The 19,278-nt window shown below is 31.2% G+C and overlaps 1 protein-coding gene across 4 annotated transcripts in view; it reads right to left on the bottom strand.

The window, feature by feature from the left end:
* The window catches only part of LOC122627684 (kielin/chordin-like protein), a 307,939-nt gene that overhangs the window by 151,959 nt on the left and 136,702 nt on the right, over window positions 1–19,278 (bottom strand). The gene's annotated exons all lie outside the window — the stretch shown is intronic.

Below are 19,278 nucleotides of genomic sequence, written 5' to 3'. Positions count from 1 at the left end.
TTTTTTTTTTTTCTTTTCTGGTTGATTAAACCTGAACAGTAGGAGAGATTACTGTTGAACGTGAGAATAATATTTTTCTCTAGAAATCTCTTGAATCATCTCTGACACAGTGACATTTCATTTAATTAATGAAACCATTTAGTTGGGTTGGTTTCATTCAAAAATTGTTTGCAAAGTATATATATATATATAGAAGATATTAAAATTGTTAAAAATAAATTATAATTGGGACAGAGAGCAAATAAGAAAAAAGAAATAATTATAATACAATTGTGAATGTATTATACGATCTCGATTAATAATAATTTTTTCTATAGAATCTTTCTTTAATTTCTATAAAAATAATATCTATAATAATATCAATAAATGATAATAAAACGAAATAAAACTTTAAACGTTGATCGATAACAACGTGTTGTATCGAAAGAAAAAAATATATATATATATTTAAATAACAAAAAAAAAAAAAAAGAAAAATACATTTACGTTAAAAGAAGAAGAAAGAAACTACTTCAGATTTTTAATTCATCTTTATGTCGTATAGCATAGAATAAGTTAAATGGTATTGAAAGAGAGGAAATTAAAAAAAAAAAAATGATGTTTAAAACGTTTATATGTTGTTATTAAATAATTCAGTGATGACCCAGATCTGTAACCTTATCACGAAAGTAAGCTTTAAAATGTGTTTTATTAAAGTTTTCTCGTTTCGCCGAAACGTTTCTCGATTCGCCAATGGCTGATCGGTATAAGCTGTATTATTAACGTTAATATATATTACAGTGGTACACCGTAATCTCGATAATAATGAGAATCAATAAGCAAATGTCAATAGAAAAGATTCGATAGCATGAATTAAATAAAAAGAGAAAGAGAGAAGTTATCAATTAATTCAAACGAAACGATCCAACTCGACATGAAATTCTTATCGTAATCAATTTCTCTCTCTCTCTCTCTTTCTTTTTTTCTCTTTTTATCTATTTCTTTTTTATTTTCTTTTTTATTTTTTAACTCTAACTTTTATTACTCGAAGAATAACGTAGTACGTTTGTAAACCAGCTACGAACAAATTTTACTCAAATTTTACCCAAATTTTAAACGTTCTAATAAAAGATGCTATGTCATTTTTATGTGATAAAATTTATTGTTAGAAATGTTTATAGATTTTTTGTCGATAGAAAAAATAAAAATGTCATCGACGATATTATTGCTGATTTTAATGATAAAAGGGTTAAACGAAGTATTGCAATTCATCGAAATCCACGTTAATTTAGCATTTTCAAATGTACACACACACGCACACAAACATATATATATATATATACACACAGACACACACACATACGAAAGTATATCATCTTGCATTAATCTCGCTATAATTATCAGAAAGAATGTACGGGAACATCAAAAAACAATTATTTCAATATTACTGCAAAACGTCGGTTCGTTTGGAAAATAGAAGAACAATGTCAAATATAAAATAAAAAAGAAGATGGATAGTGTGAATAAGAGCGAAGGAATTTAATTATTTCTCTGATGGCACATTTTATCACAAGAACGATCATGGAACGACGATAGTGGGGTGGTCGTGTTCATGTCGGCAAATATCAGTAACGTGTAAAATGGTGGAATATGTTCGTAGAACAGCGTTTCTCTCGTAGTTACAGGATTAGAAAGAGGAGGAGAGAGAGAGAGAGAGAGAGAGAGAGAGAGAGAGAGAGAGAGAGAGAGAGAGAGAATCATTAATGACAAGTTTCACATGGGACGACGAATGAACATAAACGTGACTACTTACATATATGTAGAGTCAAATGTATATGTACCTACACACATACATATATACATATATATATATATTTATATATAATATATAGATATATTATATGTACATATAGATATATATACAGGGTGGTTCTTTTAATTTATAATATTGAAATATTTCGTAAGAGTGAGTTTATAAAAAGAAATGTTTTTAGAAATATCGTTTGTTATCAAGGTAAACATCATACGGTGCAAACTATTATTTCTTTTTTATTCTTTTCCCTTTTTTTTTCTTCTTTTCAAAAATTATTTAAGCGTGGAATGATAATGGTTTCAACATGACAAATGTTGATATTAAATCCGATGATACGAATACGTTTACGTGCTTACATGAACAAGTCAGTATACACGAGTTAATATACGCGTGTGTATATTTTTGATCATTGAAATCATCGTCGATTAAAAATAATTCAATAAATATTTCATTAGCCGTTAATAACACAATTTTTATGAAATTTCTTCTGTTTTTTCATTTAAGGTCATGTTAATGTCTGATTATGAATTCGTCTTAACAAATACCATTTAGTATATATTATCAAGGAAAAAAAATATATATATACATATATACAGTCTCAAAAAAAAAAAAAAAATGAATTTGACTTCGAAATTTCTTCCGAGCTACACGAGTTGTAAAAAAAAAAAAAAATAATTCGTTCGATATGACGTCCCTCTTTGGTATCAAACATTTGTAAAATCATATTTTCAATTTACTTCGTGTATTCCTCATGAAATATTCCAATATTGTGAAATAAAGAAAACACCCTGTATGTTGCATATAAGTATATACATACGTATACATTCACGTTGTGATTTAGGAAAGGTAGAACGCGCGAGCGCGAAATGCTGATACCCTTTGCAACGCGTAGCTTGAGGAATAGTAATGTCTATGAAAGAGAGTTAGAGAGAGAGAGAGAGAGAGAGATAGATAGAGATAGAGAGATAGAGAAAGAGATGAATACGGTATATCTCTCTTTCTCTCTCTCTCTCTCTCTCTCTCTCTCTCTCTCTCTCTCTTTCTCTCTCTTTCTGTCTCTCTCTTTCTCACGTTCTAGTTATTTCTACAAGCAGATATCGTGTATCTTCCCAATGTGCTACATCATCGACTAATGTTCATATCTCTTGTTTTCTCCTATTTCGAGTCATCTAGACGTAAAAATAGATCTACGAATAGCGTTGAATATAAAGTAGAAAAAAATTGATCTTATAGGTTATAGGATGACTTTAATTTTCTTATCAATCATTTCAATTTTCTTAGAAACGTAACATACGTCGGAACGATTGATTGAAACTTATTATACGATTCGATTTGAAATTGTTATTAATGGTTTAACGTCTGGATGAATTTATATATGTAATGATTTTCTAAATTATTCGATAAAATAAAAACTTTTATCGTTGATATGAAGATTATTTCATTATGTTCCATCAGTTATTTTAAAAAAGAATAAGAAAATAATGAAATAAGAGATAAACAAAAAGTAAAAAGAAGGAACTTTTCAAGAGACTTTTGCGAAAGTATCGCGGAGGATGGCGCTTCGATTAAAAAGAGTTTCGAAAAGAAAAAAGAAAGATAGAAAAAAGTATACCCCAGGACATTGTCAAAAAATTTCTAAGACATGTATCTAAGACATGTTTCTTTTTCTTTTTTTATTATTGATATTATTTTTTTTTTTTTTTTTTTTTTTTTTTTTTAAATCAAACAGCAAAACTCTCGATCGTCATTTTCGTAAACTAATTAGAACGTCCCGCTCGTATCGAAATCGCTCGTATTAAAAAAAGTATCCATAACAAAATATACTTAATTAATTCTAATTAGAATTAACTGTAGCGCATACTAATTTTATATAATATCGATATAAGAAAATTTCGATATGATAAATATTTGTTGAATACAGAATTTCGAAGGTTAACACATGCCAAACTTTAATCTTCCCCCACTCCTCTCTCTCTCTCTCTCTCTCTCTCTATCTATCTCTCTCTCTCAGCATTTTTAAACGAAGAACGCAGCATGCATCACAGCATGCGTTTCTCGCCATTGGCCGATAATTGCGTTTAAACTTGCCACTTTTATTTCGTTGTACATATCTCTCGAGCTCTCGAGTTTAAAGCCAAGTTTAATTTATATTAAAGCGTCGTATACGTACGTAGTTGCCGTACGTCACGTTAATATCCACATTTCTATATGCGTTTGTGTGTGTGTTTTATGTAGTTGTGTAAGTTCGATATAGTATGGTGCGTGTGTATATATATATATATGCGTGTGTGTGCTCGTTTGTATGTAACATAACTCTTATATGCCAAGATATCCGATTGAATCGACGTATTTTACTTTATTTTTTTCCCTCCCAATCGATTTTTTCATCCACGTTTCTTTTCTGATTTTATTTCGATCACGATCGGACACTCGTATTCTCGAAATACCATCGTAATTCGATGAGAAAAACATATGATCCGATCGAGGAATTTAAGCGCCCGATGTGCGATCTTTGTCAGCGTAATACTACGAAAAGTATTACAAGGTATTTTGTTGGTTGAAGGAATGTGTTGGGAACCAAGACGAATTTGCATACGCAGCCGTCTGAACGAAGAAAATTCGAAAAGTGAATTTGTATATCTATATAAATAGATTCGTAATAAGGAATTTATTTCTTTATATATATATATATATATATATATCGATCCACCCAATTTGCTTGATTTTATAAAATTATTTGAAACAACGTACCGTGAAACATTATTATCCAACTGTCGTGTATTTGTAATAAACGTTGTGTTGAAAAAAAGAGAAAAAAAAGAAAAAAGGAAAAATAAGAGAAAAAAGTTATTTACTGTCATATATTACAGGAACGATATTACACGATATAAATAAATACATCTACTTTTAATAAGTTAATATAAATACATACGAATATTGATCTGACTATTATTTTCAAATAATTCTTACATTTTTCTAGTAACGTTCAATCAATCGTTTCGTCTAATATAATACTTTTATTATTTTACTTGACATCTTAATTTTCTTCATTATTTGTTATTTTATATTAAAGCATATTTAACATCGACCATTACGACGATCAATTTTTAGTTTTTAATTTCTTTTTTTTTTACGAATATTAGAATTTACTAAAAAAAAAAAATTCATTCGAGAGGAATTTGATTCCTTTAAAATCTCTATCCTCCCACTACGTTTTTATTCTCCATTTTCCTAGACTCTACAACGAAGAAAGATATTATGTTTCCTCTTTCGTGCAATGCACCTTGCTTCCGTGCATGGAGATGACTCTTGCAGCCGGCGGCCTGCAATCGACGTGTTCCTTCACTTCACTTTTGCGAGATTCAATGCAAGCATCCCTCTGCTTTCTCCGCTCTCGTTCCTCTCTTCTATAGCTTTTCTGCGAGCAGTGACCTCGAGAAAGCCATAGATATACACACATACACACGCACGCATACGTACACGCATACGTATACGCATACATACCTGTACATATTCCTATATAAATGCATTTATAACAAAACGAATATGTACATGGATATATATATATATATATATATATATATATATGTTGTGTATGTATATATGTACGTATGTATGTATGTATATATAGAGAGAAAGAGAATAAATGGATTATATATATATACGCACACATACACAGTTTACATACATAGAAGATCTAATAGACTGATATAACATTAATTGAAAAAAAATTAGCTGGATATACATTCTTGGTGATAATAAAAATTGATATTAATAAATGATTCCTTTCTTCACTTATTTTTGTTCTTTTTTCTTTTTTCTTTTTTTTTTTTTTTTTTTTGAAATATCTAACTTAAAAGCAAAAAATAATCAATAAAATCGACCGATCGATAGTTAAAATTGAAGACGATAATATATTTAATTTATTGCATGAAATTATATTAATTTATCTTGCGTCATATTGATAATTACATCGTACGTTTAATAAACGTTAAAACGTTTATGACATTAAATTAAAATAAATAATGTTCAGGTATTTATATTACTTTAGTTAATTTATAATAGATATATAATAGTTTTCCTTATACGCACACGTACAAATATCATATATTTTGATCGGAAGCGAGACGACAGATTTTTCATAAAGTTTCACAAAAAAGAAAGACAGAGATAAAGAGAAAAAGAAAAAGAGAGAGGAGGGATGGAGAGAAAGATAGATTGACTCGTGACAAATAATATAGTTTACTTTTCGCGAGGACGACTATTGCAGTTGGTGACTTGGGACATCGTTGAATGAGAAAAGAGAAAAGCTAGCAGAAACAGTCCAGAAACTATCCAACTGGCCGGCAATTTATTTAAATGCCTGTTGCCAACACGATTCTCTTGTGTATGTCATTTGTCAAGATGAATCTTTTCTTCGACGTTTATTTTTCTAGATCGAACGATATTTATTTTCATTTTTTTTTTTTTTTTTTTTTTATAACTATATCATATATATGTATCTATCTATCTATATATCTGTGTGTGTGTGTGTGTGTGTGTGTACATGTATATATGCATACATGTATGCATGTGTGTGTGAAAACGATAAGGAGTCGCGTTGCGGTCGTTCGATTGAATGGAGTACCGTCTGCGAATCTTTTTATCGAAATAGCTATCGGAGACAGCTTACTACTTTCCATTCGTATAACATCGATACGTTACAAACTATAGTGACGTTGAAATGCGTTAGCAAGGGGAGAAGAAATCAGATTGCACGTACGTTGTTTTCATTCGACTTAGAAATGAAATGATTAATAATTTTTTCCAATATTTTTTTGATGCAACAATACAAGACTTTTGATTTTGGTATATATTTTCCTTTCTTTCCTTCTCTCTGTTCCTTTTTTGTTTTGATTACTCTTTCTAAATTCTTCGTTCTATTCAATAATTGTTAGACGAATAAACATTAATCTACTTCAATCTATAACTAGTTCACTCTCTGAATAATGAAAGCTACATATATGTGTAACTGTACAGGTAAAAGCAAATATTGACAAACAATATCTACAGATCGAAAAGATTTCTCACGCAAACAATCATACGTGAATAAACAATAACCTGCACGTATTCCTTCAATAATAACAAACAAGTATATATGATAGAAAAAATTGAAGACATATATATATATATATATATATATATATATATACAAACACACGAAATATGAGCGGATTGTTAGATCAGATACATCTTCTATAATTTTCATAATAAAGGGGATAATGATTTAAGGGTAATATAGAAAATAAAACAATAATTGATTAAGTAGACGAAGAAAAAGAACGTGAAATTATTCGTGTTGACACGAGAAAGAAAGAGAGAGAAAAGAATATGAAGAAATTCAACTTATCAGAACACCATGAATCGACCGTGAGAGTTTATTGCGCATGAACTTACTGCCAACCTACACTATCGACTATCATTCGTCGAAAAAGATGATATCTGTCTGATGATATCTCTCTCTCTCTCTCTCTCTCTCTCTCTCTCTCTCTCTGTCTTTTTCTCTCTTTTTTTCTCTGTCTGTCTCTTTCTCCGTTGGTACAAACGTACCCAGTACTTCGAGACAAGAAGAAAGCAATCCAACTGATGACTACGTCTACGTTCGATGAAAGCGAACTCTCTCTCTATCTGTCTCTCTTGTACTTGCACGCTCTTACTATGTGCCAGCTTATCGGCTTTCCAAGCGTTCTCTTGTTAAGCCTATTTCAGTTCTCTCTCTCTCTCTCTCTCTCTCTCTCTCTCTCTCTCTCTCTCTCTCTCTCTCTTTCTTTTTCTCCCTATACATATGTGTGTCCGTTTGTATGTATCTATATATGTATATATGTTTGTACATATGTACATATATATGATGTATGTATTTATGTACGTATGTACTTATGGACGATGTGCATATATATGCATGTATGTATGTATATAAGTTGATGTATATATATGTGTATGTATGTTAATGTATGTATGTATATATATATATATACGTGTGTATGTATGCATGTAGTATTCTACTTCTTTTTCTTTTCTCTCCTATCTCTAGCGAATACTTCCTAAATCAGATTACAAAAGGTTCACCTTTGCTCCGAGAATTGCTTTTCGAAAATAATCGTGACTCGTGAAAACAATGCAAAGATCGGGAGAAAATAGATTCCTCTTGTTCGCTATTATCGTTGATCTTAGCTTGTTGATTAAGAAAGAAAATAGGGAGGTAAAGTAAAAGCTCAGAATTCAATTACAGAACAATAAAATCCGATTTATTGCGTTGGCTTATAACCAATGGTAGAATTCTCGTTGTTATCGTAGAATTAATATAGATTCCTATTCAAATTTTTCTTCTATTTTTCTTTCATTTCTTTTTTTTTTTTTTTTTTTATTTATTTTAATACATACTTATAATAATTGAATGCCAAGGACAATAAACGTTCGAACAAGAAGAAAGCGATTTGAAAGATCGATAAAATGTCGCAAGTAACGTTATCTGTTTCTTTTTTATTTTTTTTATTTTTATATTTTTTTTTGCTCTTACTCGTTCTTACCCCCACCACTCTTCCCCCACTTTTTGTTCGGAATCGTTAAAGTCCACCCTCGTTATCTCTCGCCCTTTACGCTTCGATCGGTAGCCATACTCTACTCTCTCATCCTTTCTACCGTCTAAATTCTATCTCTAGACGCTGAGAGAAGAAAGTTTCTTCCGGTATCTCGGATGGTGTTCGATTCGCGATATACAGTATCTGAAACTATCACTTCGAGGGACTTCGGGGATTTGATAAGGAGCTTCGATTTTAGCACGGAAAATAGAACTTGCTACTCTTATCTTTTCGTAGAACGTCGATAAAACGGGCCGGAAAGGATAGCGCAATAATTTATGATCGACTAGTGCAACAAAAAGAATATTTTGTATACATTTGAAGTTTAGCTTTGTTATCTTTAAAATATTGCTACGATGTTCGATGAGAGTAATAGTGAGAGAGAGAGAGAGAGAGAGAGAGAGAGAGAGAGAGAGAGAGAGAGAAGGGAGTGGTGGTGGTGGGGGTAGGGGTGAGAGCAGGAAGGAAAGGAGCAAGGAGGAGATTAAAACTCGAATAAATGTACCTTGTAGGACAGTTTAAAGGAAAACAAGATCTTGAAGTCCCTAACGTCGCTTACAAAGTTTCGCTTTTAAAATTTGAAAACTTTTATATAAATTAGATTCTTCAACTTTGTAAACATCCTCTCTTTACTTTCTCCTTATCTTTTGAAAAAAAAATTTTTTAATCCTGTTGATAGAATTCGTATCTCGTCCCGCGTAAATAGTCGTTAAATATTCCGTTGAAATTTATGATCAACAAACGTAAGAATGATTGTTTCATGATTAATATTTTTCAAAGTTGTGTAGCACTTGAACTGTTCAAAACTAATTACTATTACGGTTTATGGTATTGCACATACATTTTAAATCAAATTTTCGAAATGATAGCAACAAAGTATGGCTTGCGATGAGGATGTAATTTCGTTCGATTCATAAAGAATCGAGTTATACGTGAATGAAAGGACAGATCGAAACAGGTGAGAGAGAGAGAGAGAGAGGGAGAGAGAGAGAGAGAGAGAAATTGCTTCGTTCATACTCTCGATCTTAAAAAAGCGAACTCGTAACGCTTCGTGAAACTCGGCGTGCAGAACGATTCTTATAATCGATCTGTCAAAATGTTTTACGCGCTGTCCAATGGCGAACAAAGCGAACTTCAAATTATTTTTCCAATTTTCCGATCGTGTTACGTTGCGCAATACACACGTATATACGTATATACACACGCACATATATATATATATCATATATACAATATATACTATATACACACTATATATACATATATATATATATATATACAATATATACTATATATATACATATAAACACACACACACACACACACACACATATATATATATGTATATACATACACACGAACCTGTTATTTCAACGAAATAACAACAAAATGGATGCCTCGTTCGCAGTGATTTTCTAGCTGCATCGTCAATTAAAAAGTTTCACGTTCCACTTCGTGTTCGACGACAATAAAATGTTCTAACGATGTCTGAGAGAACATAAAAGTTCTATTTTTTCTCATTTAAGTATTCTCTTTATTTTGCTAGGTTAATTTTCATACATAGATATACATATAATTATGGAAAATGAAAAGGCTACGTAAAGAAAATTGTTGATCTTATTTTAACTCCTATCTTCTGTTTTCTCGGTATATTAGAGCGGCCGAAAAATATATTCTTTGTATAATTTTGCGGACAGTACTTACGTACGAAGTATCATTTCAAAGAGAACACTCATTCCTTTCTTTATTTCCTGTTTCTTTTGTAAAAGAAAACGCGAAGAGAAACGCCAAGGAAAAAATTCTAGAATTAGCCGAGAGCAAAAGAGTTAAACTAATTTTACTATATTCGTAGCCAAAATTACATCCCCGTTGTGATCCTCATTAAAATTTCATATTCACTAATTAAATTTACATCCGAACAAGAGAGAGAGAGAGAGAGAAAGAGAGAGAGAGAGAGAGAAATTGGGTTGTTCAATAACGTTCTCTCTCTTTTCGAATTTTTTCATTAATTTCAAGTTTTAAAATCAGAATGTTTTCAGAGAATAATATATGAATAACGAATGAATTACAAAAAGCTCAGAAAATGATAATCATTTCTTTTTTTTTTTCTTTTTTTTTTCCATAAAAAGAACGATTATTTGTTTCGAATGATCAAAACTCTATTTCTGTTAGTTCGTTGCTCCGTAAGATCGATTTTAGTAATTCGGTTGATTTCGATTTAAAATTACATCGATTAACAAGACTCGATAAAGAACGAATTATCAACGATAGAAACTTTATCTGTTTTTTGAGAAAGAAGAGAGAGAAAGAGAGAAAGAGAGAGAGAGAGAAAATGATTATTGAGAATCGTGGATTATACAGTTGCTCGGGAGAACAAATTTCTCCTGCGAGAATCGCGAAGGAAAGTCTAAGCTTTGTTTTCGTAAATAACAATCTCGAGAATATCCAATAAAATGCTTGATCGTAATCGAAGAGGGCGGAAAGATTGATAAAACGTCGATAAATCTCGTTTTCTATCAGCTTTTTAATAAAAATAAAAAATAGAGATATAAGTTTAGAAAGAGAGAGAGAGAGAGAGAGAGAGAGAGAGAGAGAGAGAGAGAGAGAGAGAGAGAGACATATTGAAGAAAACATATTGAACGAACCAAAGAAAACAGATGTAGATTGGCATATTAACAATCGCATAAAACCGCGACAGAAATATTTCGAGCTTCCTTGCTAAAAGACAACTTGATCATCTTCCAATTCATCGATCAAAGTAATAAAAAAGAGAAAGAAAGAAGGAAATAGAAACCCTCGTAAACTGATTAATAACGAAGGAACTTTTGATAAATAAAATCGAGATAATAATAATTAAATAATATTAAGTAATCTGTATTTCGATTAAAAAAAAAAAAAAAAGACAAAACAAAACAAAATAAAATAAATAATATTTAATAAAATAATATTAAATAAATAAAATAAAATAAAATAAAATCAAGCGATATCTAGGACATCGATTGACTGATCCAGGATAATTATTTAAATCGGTATTCGAATAATGAAAATGAAATCGTATCGTGTTTTAACTTTAACACGTTTAATTGAAAACGATGCAAACGAACGTAAAATAAAGAAGAAATAAACGTTGATTGAGGTAGCCTCGCATACCATTAACGTCGAACAATTAATTATTTTTAATTAGGGAACGACGAGGTGTCGACGCGGTGAATGAATTTAACATTCGATTCTTCGAATTCCACGTTTGGCAAGATACAACGACGCGTTTCCATGAGTGTGTCGGTGGTTCCGGGCATTCCCAGAAGGCAGCCGATCGACAAATCACGATGATCGTACATGCCGAGAATCCTTAAACAGTCTCGTGGCCAGCGGTATTTCACTTTCGCTTCCATTATCGAAAGGTAAATGGAGGAAGAGGAAAGGGAGAATACAACGGGGGATACGATTTCTCGTGGAATCAGCCCCTTGTGGCATACGTAATAGGGGATTTTACATTATCACATCTTGACAAAGAGAGAGAGAGAGAGAGAGAGAGAGAGAGAGAGAGAGAGAGAGAGAGAGAGAGAGTATCAAAACGAATTTTTTTTGTCCTTTAATAATTATTATCTGACTATTCGAACATATATTTAGAAGTTAAAAAAATTTCATATTTTATATAGGTAAAGAAAATCGTAAAACTTGTTTCTTTCATTTTTACTTTTTTTACTCGAACGTGGATAAGAAGGGAGGAAAGAGTGGGATAAAAAGATATCGAGGAACGATCGTGAAGAATTTTTTGATTAAGTAGAACGAAAAAAGGCAACAAGAGAAGAAGGAATTAAAAACATTGCTAAAGGATTTGTGTTCGTGCGTTCTTTTGTTTTATTATTTTACACTAGCTCGTCGATGATCATTGATCTTAGTTGAAGTAAATTTTGAATTTGAAAAAGAAGAAGAAGAGAGAAGGAATAAAGAGGAAAAGAATAACGAGAAATTGCACCTTGAATAAGGAAACGTATCTTCCGTTTATCTTTTGTCTTCTTTTTTTTTTTTTTCCTTGTAGATTCGTAAATTATTTTATCTGATTTTTTATTATATATATATATATATATATATATATATTTATATATACAATATCGAAGATCGATCGTAAAAATAATGTTCAGTTTAGTTGACCAAATCGAAAAGAATCTATTTTAATTTTTTTCTTTTCCTTTCTTCATTTTCATTCTTTTCATTTTAATATTATTAAATTTTTTGTTTGTTTTTCAAAGAATTAACGCATACGTACATCAAACTCTGCCATAACGTATTGTAACCTTGACAAAAGTAAAAAAAAAAAAAACGCGTTAAAACTTTCCATCCGGTCGAACGTATGTACATGCATACATACGTACATACATACATACATACATACATACATACATACATACATACATACATACATACATACGCATACACACACATACACACATACATATATACAGATGTATATATTTTCAGAACAAGTAAAGCGTTTACGAAACGATAAGTGCATAAAAAATGTCTCAGTGCGTCTTTACGAGATTTCTGAAAACTTCTCTAAATTTATCGTTCCATCAAACGAAATAAAAGCTGCACGTAAAAAAACGAGCTTAACGTCGAACAAAAGCTTTGTATATTCTCTCTCTCTCTCCCTCTCTCTCTCTCTCTCAATCTTTAATTCTTAGCGTTACTATTTCATCATTTCTATATAATTTTGTCCTCGTTTACAAGTGACTCCGATTGTCGTCGATTTAAAACTCGAGATCGTGCAACTTCGAGATCCAAAACCAATGTTTTTCGAGAACCTTATAAATCGAAAAGTAAAACATTTACATGAAAAAAATTTTCAAAAGGCGAAATGAAAGAGGAAAAGAGGAAAAGAGAGAGAGAGAGAGAGAGAGAGGGAAGAAAGAGAAGAGAACAAAAATGGAGAAGTTCGTAATGTTAAAAAAAAAAAAGACGAAAGTTTCAAGTGCAATTATACCAACTTGTGACTTCTACACTTCGTTTAACCTCGGGTTTTCATGCCAAAGGAGAGAGAAAAAAGAGTCTGTATATGTGTATGTGTGTGAAAAAGAGAGAGAGAGAGAGAGAGAGAGAGAGAGAGAGAGAGAAAACTGGCTCAAGATTAAAGTGGGACAAATCGGAATAATCTTAGATGCTATGGCTGATGTTTGTCGCAAACTAACGCGGTCCGAACGATCTAGTTTCTCGAATTATTACCACTCGTTGTGCACTGCTAGAAAATATATTTTGACGAGCTCCCATGTTGCTATTCGTCATGATCGAAACGACGAAATCGCATGTATAGTTTCACCTTTTAACCCAGAATTCTCTATAATTAATTTCAACGAAAGAATCTTCGATCTAATCGTCTTACGAGAAATGAATATTTCTAATATATGAAAAAGGAGGAGAAAAGAGAATTACTAAAAAATTTGAACAATGAAAAGTTTTCGTAAGACATGAAAATCGATTATATTGGAATAATGCGAATAATGCGAAATAAAATAAATGGATTCAATGAAACGAAATGAAACGAAATCAATAAAGTCTTTTTATTATTAAGATGAAACGATCAAATCGATGAATCGAATAAAATCAATGAAGTGTTGTGATTAAGATGAAATGATTAAAACGAATTGAATGAAAGGAAATGAATGAAACGAATTGAATGAAAGGAAATGAATAAAAATGAATTGAATGAAAGGAAATGAGTGAAATAAAACGAGAGGAAAGATTTTTTTTTGCGATAAAAAATTGTTGCTATGTCTGACGTCATCGGTATTCATATTCCAAAGAATTTTCAACGTGAGAGAAGAAAGAACGCGAAAGAGAATGGTAAAGAAAAAAAGAAAGAAAAAGGAAGAAAGAAAGAAAGGATATAAAAAAAAAAAAAAAAAAATCAAGAAAGAAATACCTGAGTAACGGCGACTCATAAATGCGTATCTACGTGTCGCTTCATACTCATAAGAAGAACTCTCGCTTATAGAAGTTCCCATCCGGTGAAGCATTGCCATAGCTTACGTCACGAAACTTTTCACATTTCCTTCTGGGTCTCTTTTATCTTCCCTTACTGTCCGCAATAAAACCAATGTCGCGATTCTTACGTCCTATATGCGTACACTCGCGCAACTTTATTTTCAAAGTTTGCGTATCGTCGAATGAACGAGAGCTCGGATAGAGGAAAAAGAAAATATAAAAAGAAAAAAAAAGATTTATCAAAGTATCTATAAGTAGCTTCATAATTTTTCTGTTTTCAATACATCGAAAATATGTATAATACAAAAGTTATTTATTATGTATGTATGTATGTAACTATTCAGAATTAGTTTGCGTATCATCGTCGAGTGAACGAGAGCTCGTATAGAGGACAAAAAATATAAAAAGAAAAAATGATTTATGAAAGTATCTATAGGTTCATAATTTTTCTGTTTTCAATACATCGAAAATATAAATAATACAAAAATCATTTATTATATATTTGTATATATATATATATGTATCTGTGTGTGTGTATGGATGTATGTATGTAACTATTCAGAATTTTGCATATTTATTCGCTGTAATTTTACACATGTTTTTAAAGCTTACATAACATAGTGAAGTGAACGAACTCGAATAAAAGAAGAAAAGATAAATAAATTCATAGAAATATCTATACATTAATCATTTTTTTTTTTCAATACATCAAAAATATGGATAATATAAAAATCGTATATTTTATATGTATGTGTGTATGTAACTATTCAGAATTTTGCATATTCATCAGCCGTAATTTTACACATATTTTCAAAGTTTGCCATTCTGGAGTAAACGAACTCGAATAAAGGGGAAAAAAGACAAATAGATGAATTCATAAAAATATCTATGTATTAATCACTTTTTTTCCAATACAAAAATAATACAAGAATCATTTGTTATGTATATATTTATAAGTATACTTAATATATATATATATATATATATATATATATATATATATAACTATTCAGAATTTTGCATATTTATTGGCTGTAATTCGACACATTTTGATTTTGATATAAATTACATGTGACAGTGTTCCATTAATTTGATTTGTAATGAAAAAAGAAAAAAAGGAAAAGGAACACTGTGAAAAAAAAAAGGAAAAAAAGAAAAATAAAGAAAAGAAAGAGCTATGAAAACAAAATTTTACCATATAAAATATATAAAATAATTCAGATATTATATACTTTTGATAAGAATTTCTCTTTATAGAAATAGAACGCGACCGAGAAATCGCTCGAGCTTGTTATCGTTATTTCGAGAGGAAATTCGACGAAATCCGTGACGGTTGGAGAGACTGTGAAACCGATCGAAGTATATCGCGGAAAAAGAGGATACGTCACGCAAGAAAACTGTTTCTGGCATTGCCAACGTTTCGACCTAGTTCGATGGCCGACGAGATGGCCGTATTTTTTTTTTATTCATTCGTTTCCAAACCTATTACTAAATTCGATATTAACTGGAAGGTTTCGCGTTTATAAATAATTATTCTCGATTGCAATTCTACATAGTATACGTCTAACGAACAAGAAAAAAAAAAAGAAAAGAAAAGAACAAAAAAAAAAGAAACGATAAAATGAAATTTGCGTTAAGTGAACTATCCGACTGTTTAAGACTGATATAAAAAAAAAGAAAAGAGAAGATAAAATCATTCGTTATTTTAATATATATATATATATATATGTGTATGTATATAATCATCTACAAAGTCTTGCACAAATATGAAATCACGTTAATTATTAAATGTTACGTTAATTATTCTAATTAATAAACGTTACGTTGATTATACTAATTATTGAACGTTAATATACGATATTTAAAAGAAAAGAAAACAAAGAAAAGCAAAGAAATACACAAAAAAAGAAACGAAAAGGAAAAACAAACAAACAAACAAACAAACAAACAAATAAATAAATAAATAAATAAATAAAAGGAAACAACTTTTAATGAAAATTCCAAGAGTCCAGCGTTGTTCGAAAAGCGGAAAACGAAAAAAACAGAAAAGAAAAAAAAAAAAATACTTTGTGGATCGGTAACGCCTGGAAACTATATAACTTTCATGTTGCCATAGTCGTCGTAGTCGACAAACATTAGTTCCGTCCTTTATGTTTCCACGCTCGTAAAAGACGCGGAACGCGATTTTCATTGGATGTAAAAGTGGCGCTACCGTGGTACCGTACGAGCGAAAACGGAGACAGATAGAGATATAGAGATGTGAGTGTTCAAGAAGAACAAGGAGAGAAATAGGGAGAGAAACAGAGAGAAAGAGAGAGAGAGAGAGAGAGAGAGCGAGAGACAGAGACAGAGAGTAGGACGGATGGTTCGTTGCAGTCGCAGCATCCCGCTAACAAGCGGGTCAGATTTAATGGCCTTGTCTGCTGACGGATATTTAAACGTGCATTAAATGCAATCAGGCGACGTCGGAGATGCATCCGTTTTCACGGATGGGAGAGAACGAACGAATGAGAGAGAGAGAATGGATGCCGACTGTGACTAACTGACTGCTCGCTTACTTGACTGCCGTGTCAGAAAATTCGTCGAGGAAGCTCGTCCTGGTGGCAGTACTTAAGACTTAGATAATACTTTATCAACCGAAAGCTTCCCTCCTTTCTTTCTCATCCCTTCCTATCCCTTTTCTATCCCTTCTTTCCTCAAAGTTTCTTTTTATTCCGATTTGTTTTCTGATTGACAACGAGCTAAGTTCATTTTTCGATATGTTTAAAAACACAATACAGCAATTCATTTTGTTATTAATATTTTGTCATAATGTTTTATGTTAACATCGATAAGATATTATTATGATTATTAATATTGTTAATATCCATAAGTTAATATTAATAGTTTCCAAGATACATACCGCATAGAAACGAAACGTAAAAATCAAGGGAGCAGAGTCTACTCTGAAATGTTCACGTACTAATTAGTAAGTACATTTCCGAGACGTTTACACTTGACTCGCTAATGAGGTACTGTTACATCTCTCAACGAAGTAATTAAGAGAACCGTTGACCTTTTCCTCAAGTTGAAGAGAGAATCTACTTGACTTCGAGGATTTTGGCACTCCTCTTATCCATTTGCGAAATAAAAATTCTTCGTTCTTATCAACTAAATAGATCATTCGTCATTGAATCATTCTCTTCATTAACTTCATTATTAAGCTTATTATTTATCATTAGCTTATTCGTTACATCCTTCTTATATCGTCTTCGTGAATATTTCTTTTTTTCGTCCTGATCAAGTGGAAACAGTGCGATTATAATATTTTTTCTTTCTTTCTTTTTTTTTTTCGGCGAGGGTGGTATGGTAACGATTGGGGGGATGAAACTAAGGAAAAATAAAAAGAAAAGAGAAGGAAATGAAAGGGAAAAAATTGAGCATATCTCTTTTTACAGTTACAAATCGTAGCCGGTAATATATGGCGCCCATTTGACTTTCATAAAACGACTGTTTATTCATTCGATTCACGACCTACCGGAGTACAAATCGACGTAACCTCGCTCGCTCGTTCGTTCGTTCGACCAACCGACCGACCGACCGACCGATCGACCGAGCGACCGACCGCTCGGCGAAACTGCGAATGACGAGAAGATATGACCATTTAAATGCACGTCAGAGTGTACTTGAACTCGACGTTATGTAAGCGCGCACTTGTGTGTTCCGCCGCAAAGAATAAATTAAACGACAGGTACGTAGCTTACCTCAGTGGTAAACCTCTTAAAGGTTAGAAAAGGCTATGTAAATTCGTTATATACTCCTTTTACAAGAGACGCGGTTATCTTTAACGAACGGAGACGACTCGATAGGAATCGCGTATTTATTCTTGCTGACACGAGTAAAGAGAAAGAAGAAAAAGAAAAGAAAGAAAGAAAGAAAGAAAGAAAGAAAGAAAGAATTCAAACGGGCACTCTCATTAAACGGTTTTTGGTTCTTTTTTGTTCTTTTTCTTTTCTTTTTCTTTTTTTATTCGTTCTTTTTATCCTCGACAAATATCAGATCTGACATGTCTCTCTTTTATGAGTAACGAAAGAGATATAATGGAAAAAAAAAAAGAAGGAGTAAGAAGGTACGTAAAAGAAAAAAAAAATTATTATGTTGATTACGTTGGTTGTGTCGAATATATATATATAGAAATGAGAACACTAAAAAAAAAAAAAAAAAAAAAAAAAAAAAAAAAGCAACTTGCTTTGCTATTTCTTAGTGCGTTCGAAGAGATAAACGTATGGTAATCAAAAATAAAAGAAAAAAAAAAAAAGGTAGAAGAAGAAAGAAAAAAGACAGAAAAAATTCTTCGTAATCATTTTTAAGAGCGGCCCATGCGAAGAACGAAAAAAAAATATATATATATATTTTTTCACTTGACGTTTGTACAAGTGTTCCTCCTCTATTTTTTTTTCTTTCTTTTTTCTTTTTTTTTTTTTTTTTTTATTTTTTTTCTTTTTTCTTTCATTTTTTACCGATGATTAAAAATTGCGAGACGTATGTTTTTATAAAGCGTAAAAAAAAGTTACTTTTAAACGGTTGAATCATCCTCTTAATCTCGACCAAGCAAAACTTTCTCCACCGCGATATTATGCAAATTGTAAAAAAGTTTTCTTGCTCGCTCGAGAACAGCATAATGACTCATGCTTTTTCTTACTTCTTATTCTTGGTAATTACTTTATGCTTCGATCGAAAATATTTCAATATATATAAAGAAAAAAATAAAACCAGGATATTCGAATGTTCCTCTTTTATTTAAATGTTCGTACTTGTATCTAAATTTCTCTCATTTTTTACGCTCCTTAAATATTAACAACAACAATAATAATAATGATGACAGAGTGATAGAAATGTCAAAAA

Source organism: Vespula pensylvanica, chromosome 3 (genome assembly GCF_014466175.1).
Source record: "Vespula pensylvanica isolate Volc-1 chromosome 3, ASM1446617v1, whole genome shotgun sequence".
Classification (NCBI taxonomy): domain Eukaryota; kingdom Metazoa; phylum Arthropoda; class Insecta; order Hymenoptera; family Vespidae; genus Vespula; species Vespula pensylvanica.
The sequence above is the reverse complement of the archived record's forward strand: the minus strand, read 5'-3'. Positions and strand labels throughout refer to the sequence as shown.